This window comes from Phocoena sinus, chromosome 13 (assembly GCF_008692025.1).
Source record: "Phocoena sinus isolate mPhoSin1 chromosome 13, mPhoSin1.pri, whole genome shotgun sequence".
In the NCBI taxonomy this organism is placed as follows: Eukaryota; Metazoa; Chordata; class Mammalia; order Artiodactyla; family Phocoenidae; genus Phocoena; species Phocoena sinus.
In genome coordinates, this window is record NC_045775.1 from 80657003 (window position 1) to 80666763 (window position 9761).

Below are 9761 nucleotides of genomic sequence, written 5' to 3' on the forward strand. Positions count from 1 at the left end.
CATTGTTAAGTATTTACTGAGTAACCACATCCAAATAGAAGTCATTCATACAGTCAAAAGCCTGGAGTTGGTCCGTTTCGTGGTGTCCGCACTGGAACAGGCCACCATGTGACAGGTCCCAACAGCAATTACACAGAAAGCACCCCGTGGAGGGGTGGGCCCAGCCCACCCGGCCTTGCTTCTAGGGCAGCTACACAGGGACACCGAGCCTGTCTCCAGGGCCCCGGTTTGTAGTGTCATTTCCACTTCAGTAAGAATAGTTTGGGTGCAAGTTCCAGAAACCAAACGCATGCAGCTTAAGCAAAGTCAGGGATGCCCTGGCCAGGGCTGGGGGGTGCAGAGGCCTGGGGGGGCAGGAGAAGACCCCTTGCCCAGCCCTCTCCCTCATGTCCCTGCTCTCCTTCATGGGGTGCTGTCCTGTCCTCCCATCACATTGCAAGGCCCCCCACCCACCGGGCACACGCTGTGGACCCAGCCCTGAGCCCTGGCACCCCCTGGTTCACCTGCGGCTACTGCAGCTCCCGGCCACCTTCCTTCCTTCCGGACGGCTGTCCTCTCCCGCTAGGACTCTCCCCAGCCCTCATCTTCTATGGGGAAGACCCGAGGCAGCCTACCAGACTCCTCAGAGCCCCCAGCAGAGGGATGCACCCCCTGGGCCGAGCCAGGCTGGGCTTTGCTGGGTGGCCCTCACCCAGCAGGATCCAGGGAGCCCCTGCTTTCCCATGGGGCTCCCTGGATCCCGCACCGACATCCTTGCCTCAGAGTGGGCTTCAGGGGAGCTCAGACTAAGACACCCTGATCTCAGGTGGCCTCAGCCTGCAGCGGCTTAAAGCAGGGTTTTGGTTCCCCAGCCAGAGACTGAAGTCAGGCCGAGGCGGCGAGAACGCTGAATCCTAGCCTCGAGACCACGATGGCCAGTGACAAGGCCCCTGGCCCTTTGGCTTTGCAGAAATGAATTCCCACAAAGAGAGAAAGTAGCAAAACAAGTAAAGTGTTTTTTAGGAAGAAAAAGAGTACGTGTGGATAGACACAGGGGTGGACTCAGAGAGAGAGAGCTGCACCCTCAGGGTAGTTTGAATCACTTACATGGGGCATTTCTTCCAGGTTTCCTTCGGCCAATTATCTTGCTTTGCCTGGTTCTGTGTCCATATTTGGTTTATCTCAGGGTCCTCCCATGTGTGCGCATGCATCTCTTAGCCAAGATGGATTCTAGCAGAGAGGAGTATAGCTAGGTTGACATCACTCCCTTTGGGACCTCCTGAGCACGTATAGTCGGGAAGGTCTCCTTGACCTCAAGAACAAGGAATATGTGGTCTCTATCTCTTATCTGGGTGGGGCTCAGCTCCTCTCTCACTCCTGCCATTCTGGAGCTCAGCCTGGGGCCCATCTATCTCCTCCCTCAATCCCACAACCTTGTCCTGAGCCTCAAGCCCATGCTGGGCACTGGGGCCACGGGCATTGGGATGCAGGGTCCTGCCAGCTGCACTGTATGGCCCTGGCTGAAAAAGTTGGTAGCAGGTTTGATTGGCAGCTTTGTCCAGACAGCCGAAGTTCCGCTTTGACCAATAACTGGGCTGTGATCTTTAAATGAGATAAGAAAAAATTAAACAACATTAAACAACATTAAAATTTGAAAAATAAACAACATACTTAGCTCTGGGGTCTACCTCAGCAGGAATGGAAAATCCCTAGCTGACAGGGTGTTACCCTCACCCTCCTGCCCCCTCCCGCCCCCAAATCTGTCACTGACCTTCCCGTTAGGGATTTGCCAGGGAGCACATCTCAGTGATAGCTGGACGTTGACCATGGAGGACCTCAGGCAGCCCTTGATGAATGTGATGGGCAGTGGGGGAGCAGTGCTGACGTCCCCCGACATCTGCAGAGCTCACACCCCACGTTCTGTTGCTAGATTCTCCCGGGTGGGACCCAGTGCATCCTGGGACACCAGAAGATGACGAATCTTATTCCCAGCACTCCTGTCCCTCGGTCAACCATCTCCAAGGCCGCATGTCCCTGCCTGTGTCCTAGCCTGGTCATTACACAGCAGCTGGCCCATCACCTCTCAGCGACTCGTGGGCTGGGGGGGTGGAGGCTGTGGGTGACATTTCCATGGTGACGCTGGACCTCCCCTGCACAGAGGTTTTGCTCCCAGGAACTTGTACCGACCTACTCAACCTGACTGTGTTGGGATTGATCTCTGCATACAAATCTGGAACGGGCGTGTAAGACCCTCTATCTCCTCTGTGTGTGTGTCTTATCAGAGAAGAAATGTTAGAGGTAGTGATTAAGCACCTGGGGTGAGTCAAGACCCCACCTATGGAGGTTCCTTAAAAAACTACAAATAGAACTACCATATGACCCAGCAATCCCACTACTGGGCATATACCCTGAGAAAACCATAATTCAAAAAGAGTCATGTACCAAAATGTTCAATGCAGCTCTATTTACAATAGCCAGGAGATGGAAGCACTAAGTGTCCATCATCGGATGAATGGATAAAGAAGATGTGGCACATATATACAATGGAATATTACTCAGCCATAAAAAGAAATGAAATTGAGTTATTTGTAGTGAGGTGGATGGACCTAGAGTCTGTCATACAGAGTGAAGTAAGTCAGAAAGAGAAAGAAAAATACCATATGCTAATACATATATATGGAATTTAAGGAAAAAAATGTCATGAAGAACCTAGGGGTAAGACAGGAATAAAGACACAGACCTACTAGAGAATGGACTTGAGGATATGGGGAGCAGGAAGGGTAAGCTGTGACAAAGTGAGAGAGTGGCATGGACATACATACACTACCAAACGTAAAATAAATAGCTAGTGGGAAGCAGCTGCATAGCACAGGGAGATCAGCTCGGTGCTTTGTGACCACCTAGAGGGGTGGGATAGGGAGGGTGGGAGGGAGGGAGACGCAAGAGGGAAGAGATATGGGAGCATATGTATATGTATAACTGATTCACTTTGTTATAAAGCAGAAACTAACACACCATTGTAAAGCAATTATACTCCAATAAAGATGTAAAAAAAAAATACAGTATATTGATGGAACTATATCAATAATCATTGTGAATGTTCATGGTTTAAATGCACCAAATAAAAGGCAGGGATTGTGGGAGTTGATCAGAAAACAAGACCCAAATATATGTTGTCTACTTTAAAAAAAAAAAAAAGACCTCACCTAGACATCTCTTTTATTCTAACTTATCCACCAGGGCGTCCAGGAAGCACACTGGTTTCTGCCCACTTTAAAGTGTCCCATTGGCCCCAGTCCCCCCACTTACACCCTTGCTCCAGGGCCTTTGGCTGCATCTCCTGCAGGGTTCAAGCGAGGAGGGTCATCTCTGGCCCATCCTTCCCCTCCCAGCCCTGCCCCCCAGGCCTCTGCACCAGCCCCCCTCCCTGTATCAGCCCCCTCAGAGGCGGTGCATCCTTACCTTACAGAAAGGAAGACATCTGGATCTCACATCCAGAGCGCCGCAGTATCAAATCATAGCTCAAAGCCCCAGGGTTTCTCCAAGTTTTCTTCCTTGTCTTGACCCTTACCTGTAAGGAGACGTTCTCAAAGCACAGGAAACAGAAAAATATGGCCCAGTTTATCAAAACATGCAGAACGTCATCCCAGGAAGGTTGTGCATCCCTGAATCACACTTTCTTCTCACTTTCACGTTAGCGCCGAGTTGTTAAGTCAAGCGCGTGTGACAGTCAGGGTTCCCTCACCCATGTCTGGCTCCCCCTTTGCCGGCAGGATCCAGCTATTGCTAACAGCAGCAACGTACCCAAGCTGCCTTGCAGCTGGGGCTCGATTCTGGCTACTGAGAGAGAAGCAGAGGTCAGCTCCAGTGGAGGGTGGGGTACAAGACTGGGGAAACATTTGTCCCTCTGGATAAAAGGTTCAGACATCACTAGTTGTCTTAGGTTGAGTTTCCCCGGGGAAAGACTCTGAGACCGAAGCTGCGTGCATGCAGCTTCACCAGGGAGGGCTCTTGGGAGATGCACCTGGGACAGGTGGAGGACGCAGGACCAGGCAGAGGGAGGAGGTGGCCTGCAATGAGGTTGCAGCCAAGGCCTTGGTGGATGAGCTGGCCACCCTGCGGGGATGCCCTGCCTGAGTCCAGAGGGCAGAGCCTTTGTCTCCCACATCAGCCATCACTGGCAGTCAGTGGTATCAGGTCGTTTCCAGAGGGGAGGGGGGCGTGTCCATCAGTGTGAAGAGGTGGGCTGGGCAGGCACCACCATGCCCACGGCTCAGCCATGTCCCCTTCCTACCGTGAATGAGAACACCATGGCCGGGCTACTGTCAAGGAGAGGGCAAAGACATCGGCCCAGACACTGATGACTGTTGGACAAACATAGCCACCTCTTTCCTCAGACTTTTTTCTCATTATGTGAGAAAGATGACTCCCTGTTTTTTTTTTTTGCGGTATGCTGGCCTCTCACTGTCGTGGCCTCTCCTGTTGCGGAGCACAGGCTCCGGACGCGCAGACTCAGCGGCCATGGCTCACGGGTCCAGCCGCTCGGCGGTATGTGGGATCTTCCCGGACCGGGGCACGAACCCGTGTCCCCTGCATCGGCAGGCGGACTCTCCACCACTGCGCCACCAGGGAAGCCCGACTCCCCGTTTGTTTAATCCACCGTGGTCTGCTGGCCGATACAGCGGCTGAACGCACAGCTGCCTGAGACTTGTATTCTTTCCTGCCTTCCCCTCCACCCCCAAAACCTGGCCTCCCCTCAGTGCTATCCCCAGACACTCTACGTCCTGAATGAATCTGAAATTTGTCTTCTCCGTACTACCTCCCAGGTCCTCATCACTGGGAATCCCAGGACCTAGGTCCCCAGAGCCAGGCAGCCAGTCATAGATAAGATTCTGTCCCTCCCTGGCTCCAAATCCTTCACTGCCCTCAGAAGAAAGTCCAAACCCCTTGGAATGTGACCGCCCAGACTCTAAATGCAGATCTGACCCCTGTCCCAAGTCCAGCTGCATCGCTGTCTGGCCCTCACCCCAGGCTCACCCAGCTCTGATGGTCCAGCTCAGCACTGCCGCTGTGTCTGTACATGTGGTGGACATTCCACTCCCTCTTCCTGGGAACTTGAAGGCCCTGACCTTCCTGTGTGCATAAAAAACTCTTGTTTATCTTGCAAGATGGATTTCTTGTCCCCTGGAGTTAATCTTTGCCTTCTCAGGCTGCCTCTGTACCTGGGGCGTGTGCTACCGTCCCACTGCGTTGCTCTAAATGCTGTGGTGTCCCCCCACCAAACCAGGACGTTTCAAGGGCAGGGGTTTGGGTCTTGGATGTTTTTATTGTCTTTGCTCTCCCCTACTGTCCCCTGCCAGGGCCCTCTAACCTCAGCTCTGACTGCTTGGCCGGCACTGATGACAGAGATGGGGCCTTGCAAAGGCCATTGCCAGCCTGCAGGGACCGATGGCAGAGCTGGCTCCCAAGCCCTCCCTCCCAGGTCTCACCTCCAGCCCACGGTCTGACATCCCGGGGGCAAACGGGTGTTCTCTGCCTTGTCCCTTTTCTTCCTGGACTTTCACATGACAGTTCAGCTCCTTTCACCCTAGAATCCCATCCACAATGAGGAAGAGCCCAGTGTGCCACCGCCAGGGCCCAGTCCAGCACAGGTGGCCTTGCTGCAGTCGGCTGGAGCTACCCGTCTGGCAGACTTGCTTCCCAGTCCACACTGGTTCCGGACCCAGCGCACAGTAGGGTGGATAAAAAGGCACTAAGTGCGCCCTAGAGCTCCGAGGGCCCGGGTATAGAGGCAGCTCCTCTGAGGGAACTGTTAAGACAATGCCTCCAAAAACATCAGAGCCAGACGTGAGAAGCACGGGGATTTGGGAGCTGGGAGGGGCAACTGTGAGCTTCGGGCGTTACTGGGAGCGAGGTCCTCCTCTCTGCACTAGGAGGACCCTGGCTTCGGGCTGCGGCTGCTCTTTTTAGGGCGCAGGGAAGGCTGTGCAGAGGAGGCTGCTTCTGCCTCTTTCCAGCCTTGTGAACTCAGGCAAGGGGAGTCACTGCTTCAGGCCTCACATTTCCTATCTGTAAAATGGGATGCAAGGCATCCCTACGCTATAATATCTAGAGGCAGTTGCATCAAGATGAGCTGTGTCAAGGTAGGCTTATGCCGAGGTGAAGTTAGGTCCAGGAACAGATAATGTTAAGCTGTAATTACGCAGAGGTGGAGTAATATTAAGGTGCATTTATGTCAAGATGCAGATATGCAGGATTTAGATATGTCAGGGAGTATTATGTCAAGGTTCAGTGGAGCTATACCAGGATGCGCTTATGTTATGGTGTACTCATGCCAAGTTATCTCAAGGTGCAGGTCAGCTATGGGGCACCTGTCAACGCCATGGCAGCTGTAGGATGGGAACCTGTGAAGTGGGATCATTACTGACTTGTGTAATCGGACTTGGCAGGAACCCACGAGGGCGCCCGCGAGGTTAGGTCCCTTCCTTCAGCAACAATAGGAAACGACTCCACCTCCATTAAGATCATGAAACTATTTCTCCTTTCACGGTTGACTCCTTTTAAGCGAAAATAATTCAAGAGCCAGATTGACGTGGGAAACTGGTTGAAGGAGCTCGGTGCAGTTACCCGAGTGCTCCACTGGGTGGCGCGCGGGCTCTGCTCCGATGCGGGAAAGAGCTGACTTTCCAGGTGGCGGGAAGTGGTCGGGCCGGAAGTGGCGGGAAGTGGGGATCCGACGCAGGCGGGCGTCTTTGGGGATTTTGCCAGGGAAGGCGGCCCCTGCCGCAGGAGACAGCAGAGATGCTCCCTGCCCTCGGAGCTTTACCCACTGCCTCACACATGGGGAAGGAGGCCCAGGGACCTGCTCTGGCACAGTTTGCATGTTGGGTCAGGGCTGAAGGAGAGGGGGCGGGTGTCACACGGAGGTCCCCTCTGTCCATCCACCGTTGCTGTGGCGGGGGGATAGCTGTACCCAAGCCCGGGGAGAGGTCTGCTCTGCCTGGAATGGGGGCGGAGGGACTTCTGTCTGATGCCCTCCCAGCCATCACCACCCACTCCACTCTTTTCGCTGGGCTATGTTCACCGAGCGCCCACAAACTCCTGGGACCTGGGGTGATGAGTCTGTGCCGGGGATGGACACATGCTGGGTGGGAGCTGAGCTAAGGCTGCTCCCAGGGGCCACTGAGGGAGGGAGGGCAGAGCATGGAGGATCCCAGGGTTACAGCACGACATTAAAAGCCACCCTTTCCTTTAATCAGCTTCTATCAGGTATATGCCCAGGTTTCCAGACGCTTCCAGGAGCATCCCTGACCCCGCCCACCCAGCTCCCCAGCCCCCTCCAGCGCTCCTGAACAGATACCTTTATGCAGGTGTTTTGGGCCCCAGCCCTGTTATGTGGCCCTACCCATTGCTGAAATTCTGCAGCTGGGTCCGAGGAGGGGCCCCCAGTGTGTACTGACACCTACAACCCTGGACGTGTGCCTTCACTCTGTGCCTTGGTCTGCTTCTCTGTGGATGCAAAGATGCCCTGGAAGGCCCTCTGGGGCCACTGCTTCCTCCTAGAGAGGCGGGCAGGGAGGGTGGAGGAGAAAATCGAGGAGGGAGACCCCAGGCCACTTTTGTGCAGTGGGAGGGCAGGTCATGAGGCCCAAGTCAAACCCGGGGGTTCCCCTCCGAGCCAGGCTCCTTTGGTGTGGACTCAGGAGACACGGGTGGGAGCAGCTGAGAGCTTTGGGGCAGGGCGCATGCCTTCTAGGGGCAGCCTCGATGTTTGCTGTCAGCAAAAATTCACAGGTTTTGTTCTGTCGCCTGCCATGTTTGCTGAGTGTCTGCTGTGTGCCTGGCCCTGGGCAGGGCTCTGTTCTCAAGGACTCAGGAGTGGGGTGTGGCAGGGGCCACAGGGCTCACGTCTTAGGGCGATGGGGCACTGACACAAACTGGAAGTGATCTCGGGTGGCCTCGGCCTGCAGCGGCTTGAAGTACGGTTTCTGTTCCACACCAGAGACTGAGGTCAGGCCGCAGCAGTGAGAGCACTGAATCTTAGCCTCTAGACCACCAGGGACCAGTGGCCAGTGACAAGGCCCTGGCCCATCCGCTGTGTAGAAATGAACTTCCACAGAGAGACAGAAAGTAGTGAAACAAGTAAAGTGTTTATTAGGAGGGAAAAAGTACAGTACGTGTGGACAGACACACAGGCGGGCTCAGAGACAGTCGCGCCCTCGTGGTAGTTTAAATCACTTATATGGGGCATCTCTTCTGGTTTCCTTCGGCCAATCATTTTGACTTGCCTGGTTCTGAGTCTGTATTCGGTTTATCTCAGGGTCCTCCCTGTGTGTGCGTACTTTTGACCTCCAAGAAGCTTTATAGTCGGGAAGGTCTCCTTCACTTCGAGAATGAGAAATGTGTGGTCTCCTCTCTCGTATCTGGGCGGGGCTCAGCTTTTCCTCCCTCCTGCTATTTTGGAGTTTCTGTCCACAGGGGACCAACTCCAGCTGTTCGGCCTGGGGCCCATCTATCTCCTGCCTCAGAAATAGCGGGGAAGGATTTACAAAGGGCCTCCTAGAAAATGGGACCTCCTGAAAGTTTACCAGCACGATCAAACACCTGGAGTCCTTCCCCCACCTGGAACTCGCAGGCTGGGGTTCTAAAGGTGGGATGCAGCCTTTAGGTGGGAGAGGGCCGTCGGGATGGGGAACAGTGTAAGGAAGGGCTCCGAGTCCAAAGCAGCTGTGTTTCTGGAGCCAACAGCAGCCAGGGCGGAGGGTGACTGTGACAGCGCCTGGGCTCACAGGTCTTAGCAGTTACCACGATTCTCCCACAGGGATGAGGACCTCGGGGTGGAGGTGCGGGTTAAGCAGGGAGTTCTGACCCTTGTGCCTGCACTGGCCACCCTGCTGACCAGAGCACCTTTGGAGACTTGTGTCCTCGTTAAGAATCTCTACTCTCGGGAACTCCCTGGTGGTCCAGCGGTTAGGACTCTGTGCTTTCACTGTCGAGGGCCCGGGTTCGATCCCTCGTTGGCGAGCTAAGATCCCACAAGCCACAGGGTGTGGCCAAAAAAAAATCTGTATCCTTGAATTCCCCAAGAACAAAACACTACTACTTTGGATTCCACATCATAATACATATATAAGGAGGATTACACTTTTCATATTAGTCATAAATTGGTAATTTAGATCAGTAATTTAGAATAGTAGCCAACACTCTCATAGAGCCTTGTAGACCCAAGCCCTCACATGGACTCTTCTCCCTTGGCCATCGGGGTGTCTACTTGTGAGGAGACATGACAGGTCTTAAGTGACAGCCTCGCTGTCTCCCAGCAAGTGAGTGGGAAGCGCTGTCTTCTGGTGGGGTTTCCAGGCAGAAGGGTGGGGCTGGCGCCAGGGCCACATCTCCAAGGGCCCCAGATGCTACCCACGCTGGAGCTCCTAGGAGGCTCCAGCTCGGAAGCAGGGTTGGGGGGTGCTCCAAATACGGGCCTCTCCCAAGTCCACTCAGAGCCCACGTCTCCAAGGAGGCCGGGAGGCCTTGGTCCTGGCTGGACGTCACTTGAAATGTGAAGGAGCCGAGGAAGAAGAGTTGGGATCTGAGGAGGGGACAAAGCACAGAATCAGGACCACCTGTTCCCCCCAACCTAGGACCCCGTCTCAGGTACTCCGTGACAATGTCGGGGCACCTACTGCATCCCAGGCTGGGCACTGGGCACTGGATGCTGTGATGAGTAAGAAATGGCCTCTGCCCTTGAGGGGCTCACAGACCCTTTAAAAGAGAAACCAGGGGAA